Source organism: Camellia sinensis, chromosome 12, assembly GCF_055761805.1.
Source record: "Camellia sinensis isolate YWXY chromosome 12, ASM5576180v1, whole genome shotgun sequence".
NCBI lineage: Eukaryota > Viridiplantae > Streptophyta > Magnoliopsida > Ericales > Theaceae > Camellia > Camellia sinensis.
The window spans coordinates 168300274-168322764 of record NC_138972.1 but is presented as its reverse complement, the minus strand read 5'-3'; positions in this window follow the sequence as shown (position 1 = coordinate 168322764).

The window sequence follows — 22491 nt, the reverse complement described above, 5'->3', positions numbered from 1 at the left end:
TCAAAGACGAGGCTTTGAAAGTGACCTTGGCTTCTTTCCAGTTGAAAGGAGACGCGAGTCAGTGGTGGAAGTTTGTTCGAGGCTGTATTGGTGGCACGTGGGAGGCCTTTGTAGATGCTTTCCAGGAGAAGTTGAGAGACCAGTTCTGTCAACTTAAGCAGCTGAGTATGCCAGTGGCAGAGTTTGAGGCCACATTTTCCAGTTTATCCAAGTTTGCACCTGAGCTTGTGGCGTCTGAGGAACGTCTTTGTCTTGAGTTCGAGAAGAAACTAGGGCACGGGCTTAAGACTGGGGTTGTTGGGTCCATGACTAGGGAGTATGGACGCCTTGTGGATGCGGCGACGCATCTTGAGATTATTATGCAGCAGGAGGAGGAGAGGATGAGCGGCTCCAAGAGGAGTCAAGATGGCCAGGGGGATGGTAGGAGGTAGAGGGGTCCTAACCCTGAGCAGTCCCAAGGTGCCTTTGCTAGATCGACCTTTCCAGTGCTGAGTGCAGGCTCTGGGAGAGGTAGTCAGGGAGACATTACCTATTACAAATGATGTCAGCTAGGCCACAAGTCTCCAGCTTGCCCGCAGAAGGTAGGAGGGTAGATAGCAACTTCATCTTCGGCTCGACCTCAGAGCCAGAGTCAGGGCAGAGGCCAGCCACTCTCTTGTTACCAGTGTGGTCAAGCGGGGCACCTAAAGAGGTTTTGCCTGCAGTTGAGTGGCACATCTGGTGCATCTGGGCCAAGGCAGAGTTTTCAGCCAGCTCAGTCAGTTCAGGCCTCAAGGGCCAATCAGGGGGCTTCATCGTCCCAGTCTGTGCAATAGTCTTTTGCTTCGAGAGGTGAGCAGGTAAACAAGAGACCTTCTGGGTGCGTGTATGCTGTTACTGCACAGGATCTTGTATCGGCTCCATCTGTTGTGAGAGGTACCTTTTTGTTTTGCAACTCGGTTGCCAATGTGTTGATTGATATGGGTGCATCCCATTCCTTTATATCTGCTGCATTTGCATCTGTTTTGGGGCTTGAGGTTGCCAATGTGTTGTCAATGTGTTGTATCACCTGTTGCGGGTGAATTGATTTTCAAACAAGGGTGTCGGGGCTGTGATATAGAGGTCGCCGACCGTCAGCTTCCATTTTCTTTTGTAGTTATGGCTATGTCAGATTTTGATGTGATTTTGGGTATGGACTGGTTATCGTCATACCAGACTGTTATTGATCGTTACTGCCAGAGGGTCACTGTATGTAACTTGAGCGGGCATTGTTTCTATTTCTTGGGGGATCGGGTTGGTAGAGTGTTGCCACCAGTGTATGATCCGTGAGGGCGGAGTGAGCACAGTAGTCTCCTCGCTAGCTGTATGAGTAATGAGTGTGATGAAAACCAGACTGTATTGCCAAGAGTGGTTTGTGAGTACTCGGACGTCTTTCCCGAGGATCTTGTTAGTTTGCCACCTCATCGAGAGATTGAGTTCTCTATTGACTTAGTGCCCGGCACAGCACCGATTTCCGTGGCACCTTATCGTTTTGCCCCAGCCGAGTTTAGTGAGTTGAAGATTCAACTCCAGGAGTTGTTAGATAAGGGCTTCATTCATCTTAGTACTTCGCCGTGGGGACCAGCGGCCCTCTTTTCTAAAAAGAAAGATGGTGCCTTGAGACTTTGTATCGATTATCAGAAATTGAATCGGGCTACGGTTAAGAACAAATACCTTATGCCCCATATAGATGACCTGTTTGACCAGTTGAAGGGGTCCTGTTGTTTCTCTAAGATAGACTTGAGATCGGGTTACCACCAGTTGAGGGTCAGGGAGGAGGATATCCCGAAGACGACATTCCGTACGCGGTATGGCCACTATGAGTTTCTGGTGATGCCTTTTGGGCTCACCAATGCACCGACAATACTTATGGATTTGATGAACCGGATATTCTGGGAATTCTTAGATCGTTTTGTGGTTGTTTTCATGGACGACATCCTGGTTTATTCACCTTCTGAGGAGGAGCATGAGGAACACTTGAGAGTGGTGCTTGAGTTGCTTAGAGCCCATAAGCTATATGCTAAGTTTGGGAAATGTGAGTTCTAGCTAAGAGAGGTTAAATTCTTAGGCCATGTAGTTTCCGGGGAAGGGGTGTCTGTTGATACATCCAAGATAGAGGCAGTCCAGGATTGGGCACAACCTAAGAGTGTTTTTGAGATCTGTAGTTTTCTGGGATTAGCTAGGTATTACCATCAATTTGTGAAGGACTTCTCCAGGCTAGCTTCGATGTTAACTAGATTGACGCGGAAATGGGTCAAATTTGTATAGAGTGAGACTTGTGAAAAGTCGTTCTAAGAGCTTAAAGTTAGACTTACCACCACTCCGGTTTTGATTATTCCGGAGAGAGGTTTGGGTTATGCAGTTTATTGTGATGCCTCACGAGAGGGTTTGGGTTGTGTGCTGATGTAAGAAGGGAAAGCGGTAGCCTATGGCTCACGTCAGTTGAAAAGTCACGAGAGGAATTACCCTACTCATGACCTAGAGTTAGCTGCTGTGATTTTTTCCTTGAAGATTTGGAGGCACTACCTTTATGGTGAGAGATTCGAGGTGTTCTCAGATCATAAGAGTCTGAAGTATCTATTTACACAAAAAGAATTGAATTTGAGGCAGAGGAGGTGAATGGAGTTTATTGAGGATTATGACTTGGAGTTGCACTATCACCCGGGAAAGGCCAATGTTGTGGCCGATGCCCTTAGCAGGAAATCCATTAGTGATGTAGCTTGTATATCCATCCAGGAGTGGGAGATGTTGGGTGCACATGGCGAGTTTGATTTGCTTTTAGGTGAATCCGTTGAGGCTGCAGCCTTGTTTTTTGTTGTTGCACAGCCTACACTTGTGACTCGAGTGTTAGAGGCATAGAGAGGTGACCTTGAGGTAGAATCCCTCCGAGAGAAGATCTCCAATGGGAAGGTTGAGAAGGGTTTAACTGTGTATCCTGACCTGAGTGTGAGATACCGAGACCGTTTGTTCGTGCCGGAGACTTTCCAAGAGGAGGTACTCTGAGAGGTTCACCATTCACGCCTTGTAGTGCATCTGGGAGGCACTAAGATGTATCGTGATTTGGGTCGCCAGTTTTGGTGGCGGGGAATAAAGAGAGACGTGGCAGTGTTTGTGTCTAAATGCCTTACTTGTCAACAAGTGAAGGTCGAGCATCAGAGGCCAGCGGGTTTGTTACAACCCTTGCCTATAGCCGAGTGGAAGTGGAAGCATGTCACTATGGAGTTCGTTGTAGGTCTTCCGAGGACTCAGCAGGGTAGTGATGTTGTTTGGGTGGATGTAGACCGGTTGACTAAGTCGGTGCACATTATCCCTCTGCGCGTGAGAGATCTGGTAGATCATCAAGCCGACTTGTATATTCGGGACATAGTGAGGTTGCACGGGGTCCCAGTGTCGATCGTCTCAGATAGAGATCCACGTTTTACTACTAGGTTGTGGCAGAGTTTACAGAGTGCCTTGGGCACTAGATTGACCTTTAGCATGGCTTATCATCCTCAGACTGATGGCAGTCCGAGCGTACTATTTAGATCCTTGAGGATATGCTTTGAGGTTGTGTCCTTGACTTTAGTGGGTCATGGGAGAGGCACTTGCCCTTGGTGGAGTCTGCCTACAACAACAGTTTCCAGTCGAGTATCGGTATGGCACCGTTTGAGGCCTTGTATGGCCAACCGTGTAGGTCTCCAGTGTGTTGGGCCGAACTGGGTGATGCACCTTTGTTGGGCCTGGAGTTGGTTCGAGAAACGACGGAGAAAGTTGAGCTTATCCGTAGGAGGCTTGTGACAGCCCAGAGTCGCCAAAAGAGTTATGCCGACCGTAGGAGGAGGCCTTTGGCATTTGAGGCGAGTGATCACGTCTTCTTGAAAATACCAACTAGGCGGGGTTTGATGAGGTTTGGGAAGAGTGGGAAGTTGTCCCCTTAGTTTATCGGTCCCTTTGAGATCCTTGAGAGGATTGGGGAGGTTGTATACCGTTTAGCTTTACCGTCATAGTTGTTCGGAGTGCATGACGTGTTTCATGTCAATATGCTTCGGAAGCACGAGCCGAATCCGTCGCATATATTGGATTGGACCGACTTAGAGGTAGACAAGGATGCCTCATATGAGGAGAGACCGGTACGGGTCTTGGATAGGCGGGATCAAGTCTTGCGAGGCAAGACCATTCCCTTGGTGAAGGTTTTGTGGAAACATCACGGAATGGAAGAAGCCACTTGGGAGCGTGAGTTGGAGGTCCGAGAGAAATATCCGGATCTATTTGTGGATGTTGGAGCATATGTTGTGTATTTTGTTGTATTGATGAACTTTAAGAGCATTGAATATGTCTTAAGTTGTAAAACATTGTAAATGTTTCGGTTTATGGAATTATTATGGAACTTGCCTTGAAATGGAAGTTTATTTTAACATTGCATATGTTAATTCTGTTTTAGAAATGCAAATATATTATTGGCATTGAATATGTAATTGAATGGTGGAATATGTGTTGAAATTGGTAAATTTCAAGGGAAAGCATGTTGATAATGCATATTGAGTAATATATTGTGATTTGCCTCTTGAAAAGAGATGAGATGACCGGTAATGGGTCAGGTTGTTGAATATTAAGTTATAATATTGTTAAGAATTGAGGAAACATGTTTTTGAAACTTGTATCTAATTTCAGGGATGAAATTCTTTAAGGGGGAGAGATTATAGCGATCCCGGTTTTCCTCTCATATTTACTGTGTTCCAGACTCGGTTCCGTTGATAGTTGTTGTTGTCTATATTTCATTTTCGTCCTTTAACTCTTTGTATACGAGTTTAGAATTGTCTTGGGCGTGTTTCGAACAGGTTGGTTGAGCTTTTGTCTCAACTCTTGTTGCCCAGATTTTTAGTGATCCGCTCGAGCGGGTCTTCTTGCGCTCGAGGGGAGTTTGCATTTTTCACGCTCGAGCAGATTTCCTTACGCTCGACCGGGTATTCTTGCGCTCGAGCGGGTGTTCGATGTCTGTAAAAGTACTGGAAGAGTGTAATCTACGCTCGAGCGGGTTCCTTTTTTGCGCTCGAGCGGGTGGTGTCCTGTTTTGTGCCTTGGAGCTCAAGCGGGTATTTTTGTGCTCGAGCGGGTTAAGTTTTTTGCGTTTGATGCTCGAGTGTCCTATTCTCCGCTCGAGCGGCTCATACATATATTAGTTAGCAGCTGGGTCATTTTAGATCACTTTTTCGACTTTTTCTCTCTCTCTTACTTTTCAAACTCCCCATTTGAGAACTCCTCTCTCTAGAATGCAACTTCTCTCTAAGGTTTGATCTATTTCTAGTGATCTTCTACCTTAGTTCCTTTATAAAAAGTGTAGAGCTTGTTGTGGGCTACCTATCAATCCGAAAATCTTTGGGTTTGAAGCGTTTCGAATTTTTTCATCTTCTCCACTTCGTTTCATCTCTTGAGGTAGGGATAACTGCTCATTTTTATGATCTTTAACATAGATGTTTGGTATTTTGATTAAATGGTTTAATTTGAGAAGTTAGGGTTTGAGATTTGGAATATTGAAAGAGGGGTTTTGTTATTTTAACCCATACATATGTATTTTGGGTCTTAAAATGAGATTTTTGATGTTTGTTGTTAGTATTTGAGCCTCTGGGTCAAAGTTGAGAAAAAGGGAAGAAAAACCCTAATGTTTGTTATGAAATAATTTATAATATTAATTTGGGAAAGTTATGGGAATATGAAATTGAGTTGGAAATAATGAAATTGGCTCATTATGAGGTAGAATGGTGGAGTTGGATTTATTAATCACCCACCTTGGAAATATTGATAATTTATCTGTTGGATGTAATTATTATATATTTAGAAATAATTGCTTTGGGCTATCGGTGGAGGATAGTCTTGACTGTTGTAGACACTACATGATGATTATGTGAATTAAAACTAATCGGTTGAATATTTCATTGAATATAGCGGTTGGAATAATACATCCAATCTGTGTATTGATTGATCGTGTATATGATAATTGTTTATATACATTGTATTGTATGGGAGGAGATAGGGGATGTACTCCATGGTTTGGGAGGAGATAGGGGATGGACTCTATTGATACAGCAAATTTGTGTATCATTTATGAAGTATGGAAGTGTTTTAATATGAGTTGTTATCTCATGTGAATTGTGAAGTATAGAAGCGTTTGTTATGAATTTTAATTCATTTGAATTGTTCATATTGGAAAGGTTTTTAACATGAGCCGTAGTCTCAAGGGAATTGTTTGGCCAGGTTCTGAGCCATGTTTATAAATCGAAATTGTTAAGTAAAGGAAAATGGAATGAAGCATGGACATATGTGTCATGGAACTGAAATGTGTTATGAGTTGATTTATATGAGTTAAACATTTATCAAATACTAATGTTTTAGTTATTGCTCACATTATGTTTAGCATATCTCTACTGGGCGTTGGCTGACCCTATATGGGACATCCTTTTCAGGTTCTGGTGATATGCCACCTCCAAGGACATAGCTTGGTAGGCTTAGAGGCGGAAGATCTTTTTGTTGATTATCCTTTTGTAATACATGTACATCAAGCCAAGGGCTTATTTTGTGTAAAGAGTTAGAACTCTATTTTGTTGAACCCAAGTTTTGACTTGGAAAGTTGTAAGCCTATAGGGCATTTACTTTTGTTGTCAACATGTAATATCTTTTCTAAGAATACTCTGATGAATGGTAATATGTTTTATTCTATTCAGTTTATGGATGTAATGAATGCATGATTTATGGGTTTATTTTTAGGGCATTACAGAAGTTCATTCAAGAAAACACTATACCTTAACGATCTATTTGGAAATTAAATAAAAAAGGAAGTTGAACAGAAAAAGAAATTGAATAAAAAAGGATGTTGAATAAAGATAAAAATGGAAGTTGCATAAAATTCAAAATGGAAGTTCATTCAAGAAACCACTATTCCTTAACGATCTATTTGAAAATTAAATTAAAAAAAAAGAAGTTAAATAGAAAAGGAAATTGAATAGAAATGGAAGTTGAATAAAAATAAAAGTGGAAATTGCATAAAATTAAAAATGGAAGTTTATTCAACAAACCACTATACCTTAACGATCTATTTGGAAATTAAATAAAAAAGGAAGTTGATTAGAAAAGGAAATTGAATAAAAATGGAAGTTCATTTAAGAAACCACTACACCTCAACGAATTATTCGGAAATTAAATAAAAAAAAGGAAGTTGAATAGAAAAGCAAATTGAATAAAAATGGAAGTTGAATAAAAATAAAAATGGACGTTGTATAAAATTAAAAGTGGAAGTTGATTCAAGAAACCATCATACCTTAACGATCTACTTGGAAATTAAATAAAAAATGAAGTTGAATAGAAAGGGAAATTGAATAAAAATGGAAGTTCATTGAAGAAACCACTATACCTTAACGATTTATTTAGAAATTAAATAAAAAAGGAAATTGAATAGAAATGAAAATTGAATAAAAATGGAAGTTGAATAAAAATAAAAATGGAAGTTGCATAAAATTAAAAATGGAAGTTCATTCAAGAAACCACTATACCTTAACGTTCTATTTGCAAATTAAATAAAAAATGAAGTTGAATAGAAAAGGAAATTGAATACAAATGGACGTTGCATAAAATTAACAAAGGAAGTTCATTCAAGAAATGAATATACCTTAACGATATATTTGGAAATTAAAAAAAAAAAAGGAAATTGAATAGAGAAGGAAATTGGATAAAAATATAAGTTGAATTAAAATAAAAATGGAAGTTGCATAAAATTAAAAATGTAAGTTCATTCAAAAAACCACTATACCGTAACGATCTATATGGAAATTAAATAAAAAAGGAAGTTGAATATAAGAGGAAATTGAATAAAAATGGAAGTTGAATAAAAATAAAAACCAAAATTCATGAAATTAAGAATGGAAATTCATTGAAGAAACCACTATACCTTAGCGATCTATTTGGAAATTAAATAAAAAGGAAATTGAATAGAAAAGGAAATTGAATAAAAACGGAAGTATTATAAAAATAAAAATGGAAGTTGCATAAAATTAAAAATAGAAGTTCATTCAAGAAACCACTATACCTTAACGATCTATTTGTTCTAGCGATCTTGGTTTTACCTCTTTTTATTTATTGTATTCCGGACTCGGTTCCGCGGTTGTGTTGTTGTCTCATTCTCATTTCCATCCTTTACTCTTTGTATTTGAGTCTTGGATTGTGTTGGGCAAGTTTGAAACAGGTTGGTTGTACTTAGAAACCAAAAGTCGATGCCCAGATTTTGGCCTTCACGCTCGAGCGGCGCTTTTGACGCTCGAGCGGGCCCTTCGTTTTTGCTTCTCCACTCGAGCGGGTGTTTTGACGCTCGAGCGTAATTTTCCATCTCCCAGTACTTTTCTCTGCAAGGCTTCATATGCTTGAGCGGGAGTGTTTACGCTCGAGCGTGACCCTTTGATTTTGTTCATCCGCTCGAGCAGGGAGTTTGACGCTCGAGCGGGGTCCCTGTCTGCAAAACTTCTGGGAGTGTGCAATGTACGCTCGAGCGGCTCTTTCCACGCTCGAGTGTGAGTCTGTGTCAGATGCTCGAGCGGGGAGTTTCACGCTCGAGCGGGGCGACGTGTATATCACTCCGAGATTTAGCGTTTTGGATCACTTTTTCAACACTCTTTCTCTCTCTTACTTTCCCAAACTCAGATTTGAGAGCCTTTCTCTCTAAAACCTTACCTTCTCTCTAGGGATTGATCTAGTAGGAGGGGTTTCCTCACTTTTGGCCTTTGTAAAAGTTGTAGGGATCGTCGAGGTCTACATTTTGATCTGAAAAATTCGGTGTTTGGAGCATTTTCGTTTTCTTCATCTTCTCCTTTTGAGCTCTAACTTCGAGGTAGGGATATCTTACTCCATCTTATAAGCTTTGTCTTTAAATTTTAGCATTTTGGTATGTTGGGGGTTGTTGGGTAATTTTGGAAAAGTTTGGGGTCATTGTGTAATTTTCAAAAGATAGGGTTTTCATATATATAAACCCATATGTGTGTAATACATTGAGAAAAGGAATAAATATTGGATTATTGATAAAAAAAAAATGGAACCTTAGGGTTGTTGTTCGGATTATGGGAAACTGCCCTAATTGGCTTTATAAATTAATTGGTATAATTAATTTTGAGAAATGAGAAATTGAGTGAAGAATAATGGAATTGGAAAGATATGGGATTAAAGGGTGTAGTTGGATGTGTTCATCACTCACCCAGTCAAAATGTCGATATTATATCCATTTGATGCATTTATGTTCTGTTTAGAAATAACTGCTTTGGGCTATCGGTGAAGGATAGTCTTGATTGTTGTAGACAATGCATGACGATTTGGAAAATTAAAACTAATCAATTAAATGTGTCATCAGATATGACAGTTGGAATTATTCATTAATTTCATGTATTGATTGACTATGTATATGATATTTGTTTCTATACATTGTGTCGTGTGGGAGGAGATAGGGGATGTACTCCACGGTTCAGGGGATGATAGGGGATGGACCTCTAAACCGGAAACTGTTTGATATTGATACAACACCAAAATGTGTATCATGTGTGAAGTACGGAAGTGTTGTTTGATTTAATATAGCACTAAAATGTATATCATTATAAATTGTGAAGTATAGAAGTGTTTCTATGTTTATTTGATACAGCACCGAAATGTGTATCATGTGTGAAGTATGGAAGTGATTTTATGTGTTACTAATACTGCACCAAAATGTGTATCATGTGTGAGTGTGGAAGTGATTTTATGTGTTATTGATACAGCACCAAAATGTGTATCATGTGTGAAGTATGGATGTGATTTTATGTGTTACTGATACAGCACCAAAATGTGTATCCACTATGATCTTGAAAATATTTTAATGATGGATTATAATCTCATTAACCTAGTTGGCCAGGACCTGAGCCTTGTTGTCGAACTTAAAGTCGAATGAGAAATTGAGAAGGAAATGTAGCATGGACATGGTTGTCATGAAACTGTAATATGATATGGTTGGAGTATAAGTGTTGACCATCTATCAACTGCTAATCTTTTAGTCATTGTTTATAGTTGGTTTAGTATATTTCTGCTGGGCTGTGGCTCACCTTTTATGGGACATCATTTTCAGGTTCAGGTAGTATGCCACATCCAAGGACGTAGCTTGGAAGGATTAGTGGTTGAAGAATCCCTTTTTCTGATTATTTTGTTGTATTACATGTATATCAAGCCAAGAGCTTACTTGTATAGAGTTACAACTCCTTTTTTTGTAACCAAGTGTTGACTTGGAAAGCTATAAGCCCATAGGGTGTTTTCTTTTGCTGTTAACATGTAATAGTTTTGTAAGAAAAACTCTGATGAAATGTAATTATATTTTATTCTCTCATGTCTGAGCATGTTAAGAATGTATGATTAATGGGTTTATTTTGAGGGCGTTACAACTTGGTATCAGAGCGTACCGGGTTTGAATACTTTGGGTACGTGGGAAGTGATTAGTATCACAATGGGTTTGCCTCGCTTGTTAGAGACTCAGATGTAATGTTATGTGCTTATGTGATAACATGTTTATATGACTACTTGGGTATGGGATTTAGTTTCTACGATGTTGATTGGATCCTTGGGCTTCTGGGAGTCCTATTGGAAAAGCACTTGATCAATGCTGTTTCTAAATAGAACTCTAGTAACGCCTCGGGACTATCATTATTCGGAAATGAAATTTGTTGGTGCTTATGTGATTATGTGCTTGCGTGGAATGAATTACTGTTGTCCGTGCATTAGGACGCAAGTGTTATAGCTTCGGCACATTTATGAATGTGCTAATGTTCTTCGTTACCTTTATTAGGATGTCAGGACGAGGACGTGGAGGTAGGCGTGGTAGGCCTAGGAGGCAGGAAGTGCCTGTATCGGAGGAGATTCCGGCGATGCAGGAGAGAGTCGGCCAGGCCAATGCGGCCGAGCCAACAGGTCAGCAAGCTATGGGCGCTTTAGCCCGTGGGATAGCCGATGCTTTGAGGGAGTCTATGGGTATCCTTAGAGCTGAGAATCCAGTTCAGGCCCAGGTTGTGGATGCAGGGCCTTCCTTTCTGAAGAGGGAGTTTTTCCGGTCCACTCCGAACGAGTTTGTTGGGGATCCGAAAGAGCCACTTAAGGTTGATGAGTGGCTAGAGCAGATGACAAAGACGTTCGAGATGCTAGGCATCGAGGACGGAGCATTGAAAGTGACCTTGGCATCTTTCCAGCTAAAGGGGGGATGCGGGTCAGTGGTGGAAGTTTGTGAAGGGCCGTGTTGATGGCACTTGGGAGGCTTTTGTGAATGTTTTCCAGGAGAAATTCTTATCTCCAGCTGTCAGGGAGAAGCTGAGAGACCAGTTCTGCCAGCTCTTGCAGTTGGGTTCTTTAGTGGCCGAGTTTGAGGCTGCTTTTACGAGTCTGTCCAGGTTTGCACCTGAGCTCGTGGCGTCTGAGGAGCGCCGTTGTATCGAGTTTGAGAAGAAGTTGAGGTGAGGCCTCAAGATGAGAGTTGGCGTGTCTATGACTCGAGACTATGGGCGTTTGGTTGATGCTGCAGCCCATATGGAGATCATGATGCAGGAGGAGGAGGGGCAGAGGGGCTCCAAGAGGAGTCATGATGGTCAGGGTGATGGCAGGAGACAGAGGGGTTCACACCCTCAGCAGTCTCAAGGAGGTTTTGCTAGATCTACCTTTCCAGTGCTAAGCGTAGGCTCTAGGAGAGGCAGTCAGGGTGACGTGACTTGTATTAAATGTGGCCAGCTGGGTCACAAGTCTCCAGCTCACCCGCAGAAGGGAGGAGGTCAGAGAGCTGCTTCATCTTCAGCTAGACTGCAGAGCGAGAGTCAGGGCAGGGGTCAGCCACTGTCTTGTTATCAGTGTGGTCAAGCAGGACACCTGAAGGGGTTTTGCCCGCAGTTGAGTGGCACATCTGGTGTATCTGGGCAGAGGCAGGGTTTTCAGCCAGCTTAGTCAGTTCAGGCCTCTAGGGCCAATCAGGGGGCTTCATCGTCCCAGTCTGTGCAGCAGTCCGTTGTTCCTAGGGGTGAGCAGGTGGATCAGGGGCCTACAGGGCGCGTGTATGCTGTTACCGCGCAGGGCCTAGTACTGGCTCCATCAGTTGTGAGAGGTACCTTTCTGTTTTGCAACACGGTTGCTAGTGTGTTGATTGATACGGGTGCGTCTCATTCCTTTATATCTGCTGTATTTGCGTCTGTTTTGGGTTTGGAGTTGGCACAGTTAGCAGCTCTGATTTGTGTAGTATCGCCTGTTGGGGGTGAGATGATTCTGAAACAGGACTGTAGAGGTTGTGATATAGAGGTCGCCGATCGTCGGCTTCCGTTTCCTTTTGTAGCTATGTCCATGTCGGGATTTGATGTTATTTTGGGTATGGACTGGTTATCGTCATACCGGCCTGTTATTGATTGCTATCGCCGGAGGGTCACAGTATGTACCTTGAGCGGGGAGTGTTTCCATTTCTTGGGGAATCAGGTTGGTAGTGTGTTGCCACCGATGTATGATCCACGAGGGTGGAGTGAGCTTAGTGGTCTTCTCGCTAGCCTTATGAGTAGTGAGTGTGATGAGACCGGAGTGGAGTTGCCGAGGGTGGTGTGTGAGTTTTCGGATGTCTTTCCCAAGGATCTTGTTAGTTTGCCACCTCACCAAGAGATTGAGTTCTCCATTGATCTAGTGCCCGGTACGGCGCCGATTTCTATGGCACCATACCGTTTTGCCCCAGCTGAGTTGGTTGAGTTGAACATTCAGCTCCAGGAGTTGCTGGATAAGGGTTTTGTTCGCCCTAGTGTGTCGCCGTGGGGAGCACCGGCCCTCTTTGCTGAAAAGAAAGATGGTGCCTTGAGACTTTGCATCGATTACCGGAAGTTGAATCGGGCAACAGTCAAGAATAAGTACCGTATGCCCCATATAGATGATCTGTTTGACCAGTTGAAGGGGTCTCGTTGTTTCTCTACGATAGACTTGAGATCGGGTTGCTACCAGTTGAGGGTCAGGGAGGAGGATATTCCGAAGACGGCATTCCATACGTGGTATGGCGATTATGAGTTTCTGGTGATGCCATTTGGGCTCACCAATGCATCGGCAGTGTTTATGGATTTGATGAACCGGATATTCTGGGAATTCTTGGATCATTTTATGGTCATTTTCATGGATGACATCTTGATCTATTCACCTTCTGAGGAGGAGCACGAGGTGCACTTGAGAATGGTGCTTGAGCTGCTTAGGGCCCATAGGCTGTATGCCAAGTTTGGGAAGTGTGAGTTCTGGCTAGGAGAGGTCAAGTTCTTAGGCCATGTGGTATCCGGGGAAGGGGTGTCTGTCGATACATCCAAGATAGAGGCAGTGCAAGATTGGGCACAGCCTAAGAGTGTGTTCAAGATCCGTAGTTTTCTGGGATTAGCTGGGTATTACCATCGGTTTGTGAAGGATTTCTCCAGGCTAGCTTCGCCGTTGACTAGATTGGCTCGGAAGGGAGTCAAATTTGTGTGGAGTGAGACTTGTGAAAAGTTGTTCCAAGAACTAAAAGTTAGGTTGACCACCGCTCCGGTTTTGATTATTTCGGAGAGAGGGTTGGGTTATGCAGCTTATTGTGATGCCTCACGAGAGGGTTTGGCTTGTGTGTTGATGCAAGAGGGGATAATGGTAGCCTATGGCTCACGTCAGTTGAAAATACACGAGAAGAATTACCCTACACATGACCTAGAATTAGCAGCGGTGATCTTTTCCTTGAAGATTTGGAGGCACTACCTTTATGGTGAAAGATTCAAGGTATTCTCGGATCATAAGAGTCTGAAGTATCTGTTTACACAGAGGGACTTGAATTTGAGGCAGAGGAGGTGGATGGAGTTCATTGAGGACTACAATTTCGAGTTGCACTATCACCCGGGTAAGGCCAATGTTGTGGCCGATGCCCTTAGTAAAAAATTCATTAGTGATGTAGCTTGTATAGCCATCCGGGAGTGGGAAATGTTGGGTGCACTTAGGAAGTTTGATTTGCTCCTGGGCGAATCCGTTGAGGCTGTGGCCTTGTTTTCTGTTGTTGCGCAGCCTATACTTGTAAGTCGAGTGTTAGAGGCACAAAGAGTTGACCTTGAGGTAGTGTCCATCTGAGAGAAGATCTCTAGTGGGAAGGCTGAGAAGGGTTTCTCTGTGTATCCCGACCTGAGTGTAAGATACCAAGACCCTCTGTTTGTGCCGGAGGCTTGCCGAGAGGAGGTACTCCGAGAGTTTCACCATTCACACCTTGCAGTGCATCCGGGAGGCACCAAAATGTATCGTGATTTGGGTCGCCAGTTTTGGTGGAGGCGTATGAAGAGAGATGTGGCAATTTTCGTGTCTAAGTGCGTTACTTGTCAGCAAGTGAAGGCCGAGCATCAGAGGCCAGCGGGTTTGTTGCAACCTTTACGTATTGCCGAGTGGAAGTGGGAGCATGCCACTATGGATTTCGTTGTAGGTCTTCCGAGGACTCAGCGAGGTAGTGATGCTTGTTGGGTGGTTGTGGACCGGTTGACTAAGTCGGCGCACTTTATCCCTATGCGCGTGAGAGATTCGGTAGATCATCTTGCCGACTTGTATATTCGGGACATAGTGAGGTTGCACGGGGTCCTAGTGACGATCGTCTCAGATAGATATCCTCGTTTTACCGCTAGGTTGTCGCAGAGTTTGCAGAGTGCCTTGGGCACTAAGTTAACCTTTTGTGCGGCTTATCATCCTTAGAATGACAGGCAGTCCGAGCGTACTATTCAGATCCTTGAGGATATGCTTCCAAGTTGTGTCCTTGACTTTAGTGGGACGTGGGATAGGTACTTGCCCTTGGTGGAGTTTGCCTACAATAACAGTTTCCAGTCTAGTATCGGTATGGCACCGTTTGAGGCCTTGTATGGCCAACCTTGTAGGTCTCCAGCTTGTTGGGCCAAGGTGGGTGATGCACCATTGTTGGGCCCGGAGTTGGTGAGGGAAACGACGGAGAAAGTTGAGCTTATCCGTAGGAGGCTTGTTACAGCCCAGAGTCGCCAAAAGAGTTATGCAGACCATAGGAGGAGGCCTTTGGCATTTGAGACTGGTGATCATGTTTTCTTGAAAATATCACCTAGGCGAGGTTTGAAGAGGTTTGGGAAGAGTGGGAAGTTGTCCCCTCGGTTTATCGGTCCCTTTGAGATCCTTGAGAGGATTGGGGAGGTTGCATACCGTTTAGCCTTACCGCCGCAGTTGTCCGGAGTGCATGACATGTTCCATGTTAGTATGCTTCAAAAGTACGAGCCGGATCCATCACATGTGTTGGATTGGACCGACCTAGAGGTTGACGAGAATATCTCATATAAGGAGAGACTAGTTTGGGTCTTGGATAGACGGGATCAAGTCTTGCGAGGCAAGACCACTCCCTTGGTAAAAGTTTTGTGGAAACATCACGAAGTGGAGGAGGCCACTTGGGAACGTGAGGTGGATGTCCGTGAAAAATATCCGGACTTGTTTGTAAACGTTTAATCATGTATTGGAAATTTTGTAATATTGATGAACTTTAAGAGCATTAAATATGTCTTAAGTTGTAAAACATTATGAATGATTTGATTTATGGAAATATTTTGAAACTTGCCTCGAAATGGAAGTATAATGTAACATTGCATGTGTTGAATATATCGCAGAAATGGAATTATATCATGAACCTCAAATATGATATAAAATGGTGGAAAATATGTTGAAGTCGGTAGATTTCAAGGAAAAGCATGCTAATAATACATACCATGTATATATTGTGAAATGCCTCTTGAATAGAGATGGAATGACCGGTATTGGGTCAAGTTGATAACTGTTGAGTTGTAATACTATTGAGAATTGAAAAAAACATGTTTTTGAAACTCGTACTTAATTTCGGGGAGGAAATTCCTTAAGGGGGGCAGGTTATAGCGATCCTGGTTTTACCTCTCTTTATTTATTGTATTCCGGACTCGGTTCCGTGGTTGTGTTGTTGTCTCATTCTTATTTCTAGCCTTTACTCTTTGTATTTGAGTCTTAGGTTGTGTTGGGCAGGTTTGAAACAGGTTGGTTGTACTTAGAAACCAAAAGTCGATGCCCAGATTTTGGCCTTCACGCTCGAGCAGGGCTTTTGACGCTCGAGCGTAACTTTCCATCTCCCAGTACTTTTCTCTACAGGTCTTCGTACGCTCGGGCGGGAGTGTTTACGCTCGAGCGTGACCCTTTGATTTTGTTCATCCGCTTGAGCGGGGAGTTTGATGCTCGAGCGGGGACCGTATCAGCAAAACTTATGGGAGTGTGCAATCTACGCTCGAGCGGCTCTTTCTACGCTCGAGCGTGAGTCTGTGTCTGACGCTCGAGCGGGGAGTTCCACGCTCGAGCGGGGCGACGTGTATATCACTCTGAGATTTAGCTTTTTGGATCACTTTTTCAACACTCTTTCTCTCTCTTACTTTCCCAAACTCAAATTTGAGAGCCTCTCTCTCTAAAACCTTACATTCTCTCTAGGGATTGATCGAGTAGGAGGGGTTTCCTCACTTTTGGCCTTTGTAAAAGTTATGGGGATCGTCGAGGTCTACATTTTGATCCGAAAAATTTGGCGTTTGGAGCATTTTCGTTTTCTTCATCTTCTCCTTTTGAGCTCTAACTTCGAGGTAGAGATATCCTACTCCATCTTATAAGCTTTGTTTTTAAATTTTAGGATTTTGATATGTTGGGGGTTGTTGGGTAATATTGGGAAAGTTTGGTGTCATTGTGTAATTTTCAAAAGATGGGGTTTTCATATCTATACACCCATATGTGTGTAATACATTGAGAAAAGGAATAAATATTGGATTATTGATAATAAAAAAAAAAATGGAACCTTAGGGTTGTTGTTCGGATTATGGGAAAATGCCCTAATTGGCTTGATAAATTAATTGGTATAATTAATTTTGAGAAATGAGAAATTGAGTTAAGAATAATGGAATTGGAAAGATATGGGATTAAAGGGTGTAGTTGGATGTGTTCATCACTCACCCAGTCAAAATGTCGATAATATATCCATTTGATGCATTTATGTTCTGTTTAGAAATAACTGCTTTGGGCTATCGGTGGAGGATAGTCTTGATTGTTGTAGACAATGCATGACGATTAGGCAAATTAAAACTAATCAATTAAATATGTCATCAAATATGACGGTTGGAATTATACATTAACTTCATGTATTGATTGACTATGTCTATGATAATTGTTTATATACATTGTGTCGTGTGGGAGGAGATAGGGGATGTACTCCACAGTTTAGGGGAAGATAGGGGATGGACCTCTAAACCGGAAACTGTTTGATATTGATACAGCACCAAAATGTGTATCATGTGTGAAGTATGGAAGTGTTTTCTGATTTGATATAGCACTAAAATGTATATCATTATCAATTGTGAAGTATAGAAGTGTTTCTATATTTATTTGATACAACACCAAAATGTGTATCATGTGTGAAGTATGGAAGTTATTTTATGTGTTACTGATACAACACCATAATGTGTATCCACTATGATCTTGAAAATATTTTAATGATGGATTATAATCTCATTAAACCGGTTGGCCAGGACCTGAGCCTTGTTGTCGAACTTAAAGTCGAATGAGAAATGGAGAAGGAAATGTAGCGTGGACATGGTTGTCATGAAACTGTAATATGATATGGGTTGGAGTATAAGTGTTGACCATCTATCAACTGCTAATCTTTTAGTCATTGTTTATAGTTGGTTTAGTATATTTCTGCTAGGCTGTGGCTCACCCTTTATGGGACATCATTTTCAGGTTCAGGTAGTATGCCACCTCTAAGGACGTAGCTTGGAAGGATTAGTGGTTGAAGACCCCCTTTTTGTGATTATTTTGTTGTATTACATGTATATCAAGCCAAGGGCTTACTTGTATAGAGTTAGAACTCTTTTTTTTGTAACCAAGTGTTGACTTGGAAAGCTGTAAACCCATAGAGCGTTTGCTTTTGTTGTTAACATGTAATACTTTCGTAAGAAAAACTCTGATGAAATATAATTATATTTTATTCTCTTATGTCTGAGCATGTTAAGAATGTATGATTAATGGGTTTATTTTGAGGGCGTTACAATTTGCAAATTAAATAAAAAATTAAGTTGAATATTAAAGGAAATTGAATAAAAATGGAAGCTGCATAAAATTAACAATGGAAGTTCATTCAAGAAACGAATATACTTTAACGATATATTTGGAAATTAAAAGAAAAAAAGGAAGTTGAATAGAAAAGGAAATTGGATAAAAATAGAAACTGAATTAAAATAAAAATGGAAGTTGCATAAAATTAAAAATGGAAATTCATTGAAGAAACCACTATACCTTAACGATCCATTTGGAAATTAAATAAAAAAGGAAGTTGAATTGAAAAGTAAATTGAATAAAAATGGAAGTTCAATAAAAATAAAAATGGAAGTTGTATAAAATTAAAAATGGAAGTTCATTCAAGAAACACTATATCTTAACAATCTATTTGGAAATTAAATGAAAAATGAAGTTGAATAGAAAAGGAAATTGAACAAAAATGGAAGTTGAACAAAAATAAAAATGGAAGTTGCATAAAATTAAAAATGGAAGTCATTCAAAAAACCACTATACCTTAACGATCTATTTGGAAATTAAATAAAAAATGAAGTTGAATAGAAAAGGAAATTGAATAAAAATAGCTGTTGAATAAAAATAAAAATAAAATTGGAATTTGCATAAAATTAAAAATGGAAGTTCATTCAAGAAACCACTATACCTTAACGATCTGTTTGGAAATTAAATAAAAAATGAAGTTGAATAGAAAAGGAAATTGAATAAAAATGGAAGTTGCATAAAATTAACCATGGAAGTTCATTCAAGAAACAAATATGCCCTAACGATATATTTGGAAAACAAATAAAAAAGGAAATTGAATAGAAAAGAAAATTGAATAAAAATAGAAGTTAAATAAAAATAAAAATGGAAGGTGCATAAAATTAAAAATGGAAGTTCATTCATGAAACCATTATACCTTAAAGATCTATTTGGAAATTAATTAAAAAAAGAAGTTTAATAGAATAGGAAATTAAATAAAAATGGAAGTTGCATAAAATTAACAATGGAAGTTTATTGAAGAAACCACTATAACTCAACGATATATTTGGAAATTAATTATAAAAAAAAAAGTTAAATAGTAAATGAAATTGAATAAAAATGCAAGTTGAATAAAAATAAAAATAAAAATTGCATAAAGTTAAAAATGGAAGTTCATTCACGAAACCATTGTACATTAACGATCTATTTGGAAATTAAATAGAAAATGAAGTTGAATAGAAAAGGAAATTGAATAAAAATAGAGGTTGAATAAAAATAAAAATAAAATTAGAATTTGCATAAAATTAAAAATGGAAGTTCATTCAAGAAACCACTATACCTTAACGATCGGTTTGGAAATTAAATAAAAAATGAAGTTGAATAGAAAAGGAAATTGAATAAAAATGGAAGTTGCATAAAATTAACCATGGAAGTTCATTCAAGAAACGAATATGCCTTAACGATATATTTGGAAAACAAATAAAAAAGGAAGTTGAATAGAAATGGAAATTGGATAAAAATAGAAGTTGTATTAAAATAAAAATGGAAGTTGCATAAAATTAACAATGGAAGTTCATTCAAAAAAACCACTATGCCCTAACGATCTATTTGTAAATTAAATAAAAAATGAAGTTGAATAGAAAAGAAAATTGAATAAAAATGGAAGTTAAATAAAAATAAAAATGGAAGTTGCATAAAATTAAAAATGGAAGTTCATTCATGAAACCACTATACCTTAACGATCTATTTGGAAATTAATTAAAAAAAGATGTTTAATAGAATAGGAAATTAAATAAAAATGGAAGTTGCATAAAATTAACAATGGAAGTTCATTGAAGAAACCACTATAACTTAACGATATATTAGGAAATTAATTATAAAAAAAAAGTTAAATAGTAAATGAAATTGAATAAAAATGCAAGTTGAATAAAAATAAAAATAGAAATTGCATAAGGTTAAAAATGGAAGTTAATTCACGAAACCATTATACCTTAATGATCTATTTTGAAATTAAATTAAAAAGGAAGTTGAAACGAAATTGAAATTGAATAAAAATGGAAGTTGAATAAAAATAAAAATAGAAGTTACATAATATTAAAAATGGAAATTCATTGAAGAAACCACTATAACTTAACGATCTATTTGGAAATTAAATAAAAAAAAAAGTTAAATAGAACATGAAAGTGAATAAAAATGGAAGTTGAATAAAAATAAAAATGGAAGTTACAAAAAATTAAAAATGGAAGTTCCTTAAAGAAACCACTATACCTTAACAATCTACTTGGATATTAAATAAAAATAAAAAGTTAAATAGAAAACGAAGTTGAATAAAAATGGAAGTTGAATAAAAATAAAAATGAAAATTGCATAAAATTAAAAATGAAAATTCATTCAAGAAACCACTATACCATAACGATCTATTTGGAAATTAAATAAAAAAAGTTGACTAGAAAAGGAAATTGAATAAAAATGGAAGTTCATTCAAGAAACCACTACACCTTAACGAATTATTTGGAAATTAAATAAAAAAAAAGGAAGTTGAATAGAAAAGGAAATCGAATAAAAATGGAAGTTGAATAAAAATAAAAATGGAAGTTGCATAAAATTAAAAATGGAAGTTCATTCAAGAAACCACTATACCTTAACGATCTATTTGAAAATTAAATAAAAAAAAGGAAGTTGAATAGAAAAGGAAATTGAATAAAAATGAAAGTTGAATAAAAATAAAAATAGAAATTGCGTAAAATTAAATATGGAAGTTCATTCAAAAAACCACTATACCTTAACGATCTATTTGGAAATTAAATAAAAATGGAAGCCGAATAGAAAAGGAAATTGATGAAAATAGAAGTTGAATTAAAATACAAATGGAAGCTGCATAAAATTAACAATGGAAGTTCAATCAAGAAACAACTATACCTTAACGATCTATTTGGAAATCAAATAAAAAAGGAAGTTGAATAGAAAAGGAAATTGAATAAAATGGAAGTTGAATAAAAATAAAAATGAAAGTTGCGTAAAACTAAAAATGGAAGTTCATTCAAGAAACCAGTATACCTTAACGATCTATTTTAAAATTAAATAAAAAAGGAAGTTGAATAGAAAATGAAATTGAATAAAAATGGAAGTTGAATAAAAATAAAAATGGAAATTGCAACAAATTGAAAATGAAAGTTCATTCAAGAAACCACTATACCTTAACGATCTATTAGGAAACTAAATAAAAAAGGATGCTGAATAGAAAAAGAAAGTGAATAAAAATGGAAGTTGAATAAAAATAAAAATAGAAGTTCATAAAAGAAACCATTATACCTTGACGATCTATTTGGAAATTAAATAAAAAAAGATGTTGAATAGAAAAGTAAATTGAATAAAAATAAAAATGAAAATTGTATGAAATTAAAAATGGAAGTTCATTAACGAAACCACTATACCTTAACGATCTATTTGGAAATTAAATAAAAAATGATGTTGAATTGGAAAGGAAATTGAATAAAAATGGAAGTTAAATAAAAATAAAAATAGAAGTTGCATAAAATTAAAAATAGAAGTTCGTTCAAGAAAACCACTATACCTTAACGATCTATTTGGAAATTAAATAAAAAAGGAAGTTAAATAAAAATGGAAGTTGAAATAAAATAAAAATGCAAGTTGCATAAAATTAACAATGGAAGTTCATTCAAAAAAACCACTATACCTTAACGATCTATTTGGAAATTAAATAAAAAAGGACGTTGAATAAAAATGGAAGTTGAAATAAAATAAAAATGCAGGTTGCATAAAATTAACAATGGAAGTTCATTCAAAAAGCCCTATACCTTAACGATCTATTTGGAAATTAAATAAAAAAAAAAGTTAAATAGCAAATGAAATTGAATAAAAATGGAATTTGAATAAAAAAAAAATGGGAATTGCATAAAATTAAAAATCGAAGTTCATTGAGGAAACCACTATACCTTAACGTTCTATTTGGAAATTAAATAAAAAAGGAAGTTGAAAGGAAATGGAAATTGAATAAAACTTGAAGTTGAATAAAAATAGAAATTGAAGTTGTTTAAAATTAAAAATGGAAGTTCTTTGAAGAAACTACTATAACTTAACGACTTATTCAGAAATTAAATAAAAAAAAAAAGTTAAATAGAAATGGAAATTGAATAAATATGGAAGTTGAATAAAAATAAAATTGGAAGTTCATTAAAGAAATCACTATACCTTAACGATATATTTGGAAATTAAATAAAAAAAAAGTTAAATAGAAAAGGAAATTGAATAAAATGGAAGTTGAATAAAAATAAAAATGGAAATTGCATAAAATTAAAAATGAAAGTTCATTGAAAAAATCACTTTACCTTAACGATCTATTTGGAAATTAAATAAAAAAGGAAGTTGATTAGAAAAGGAAAT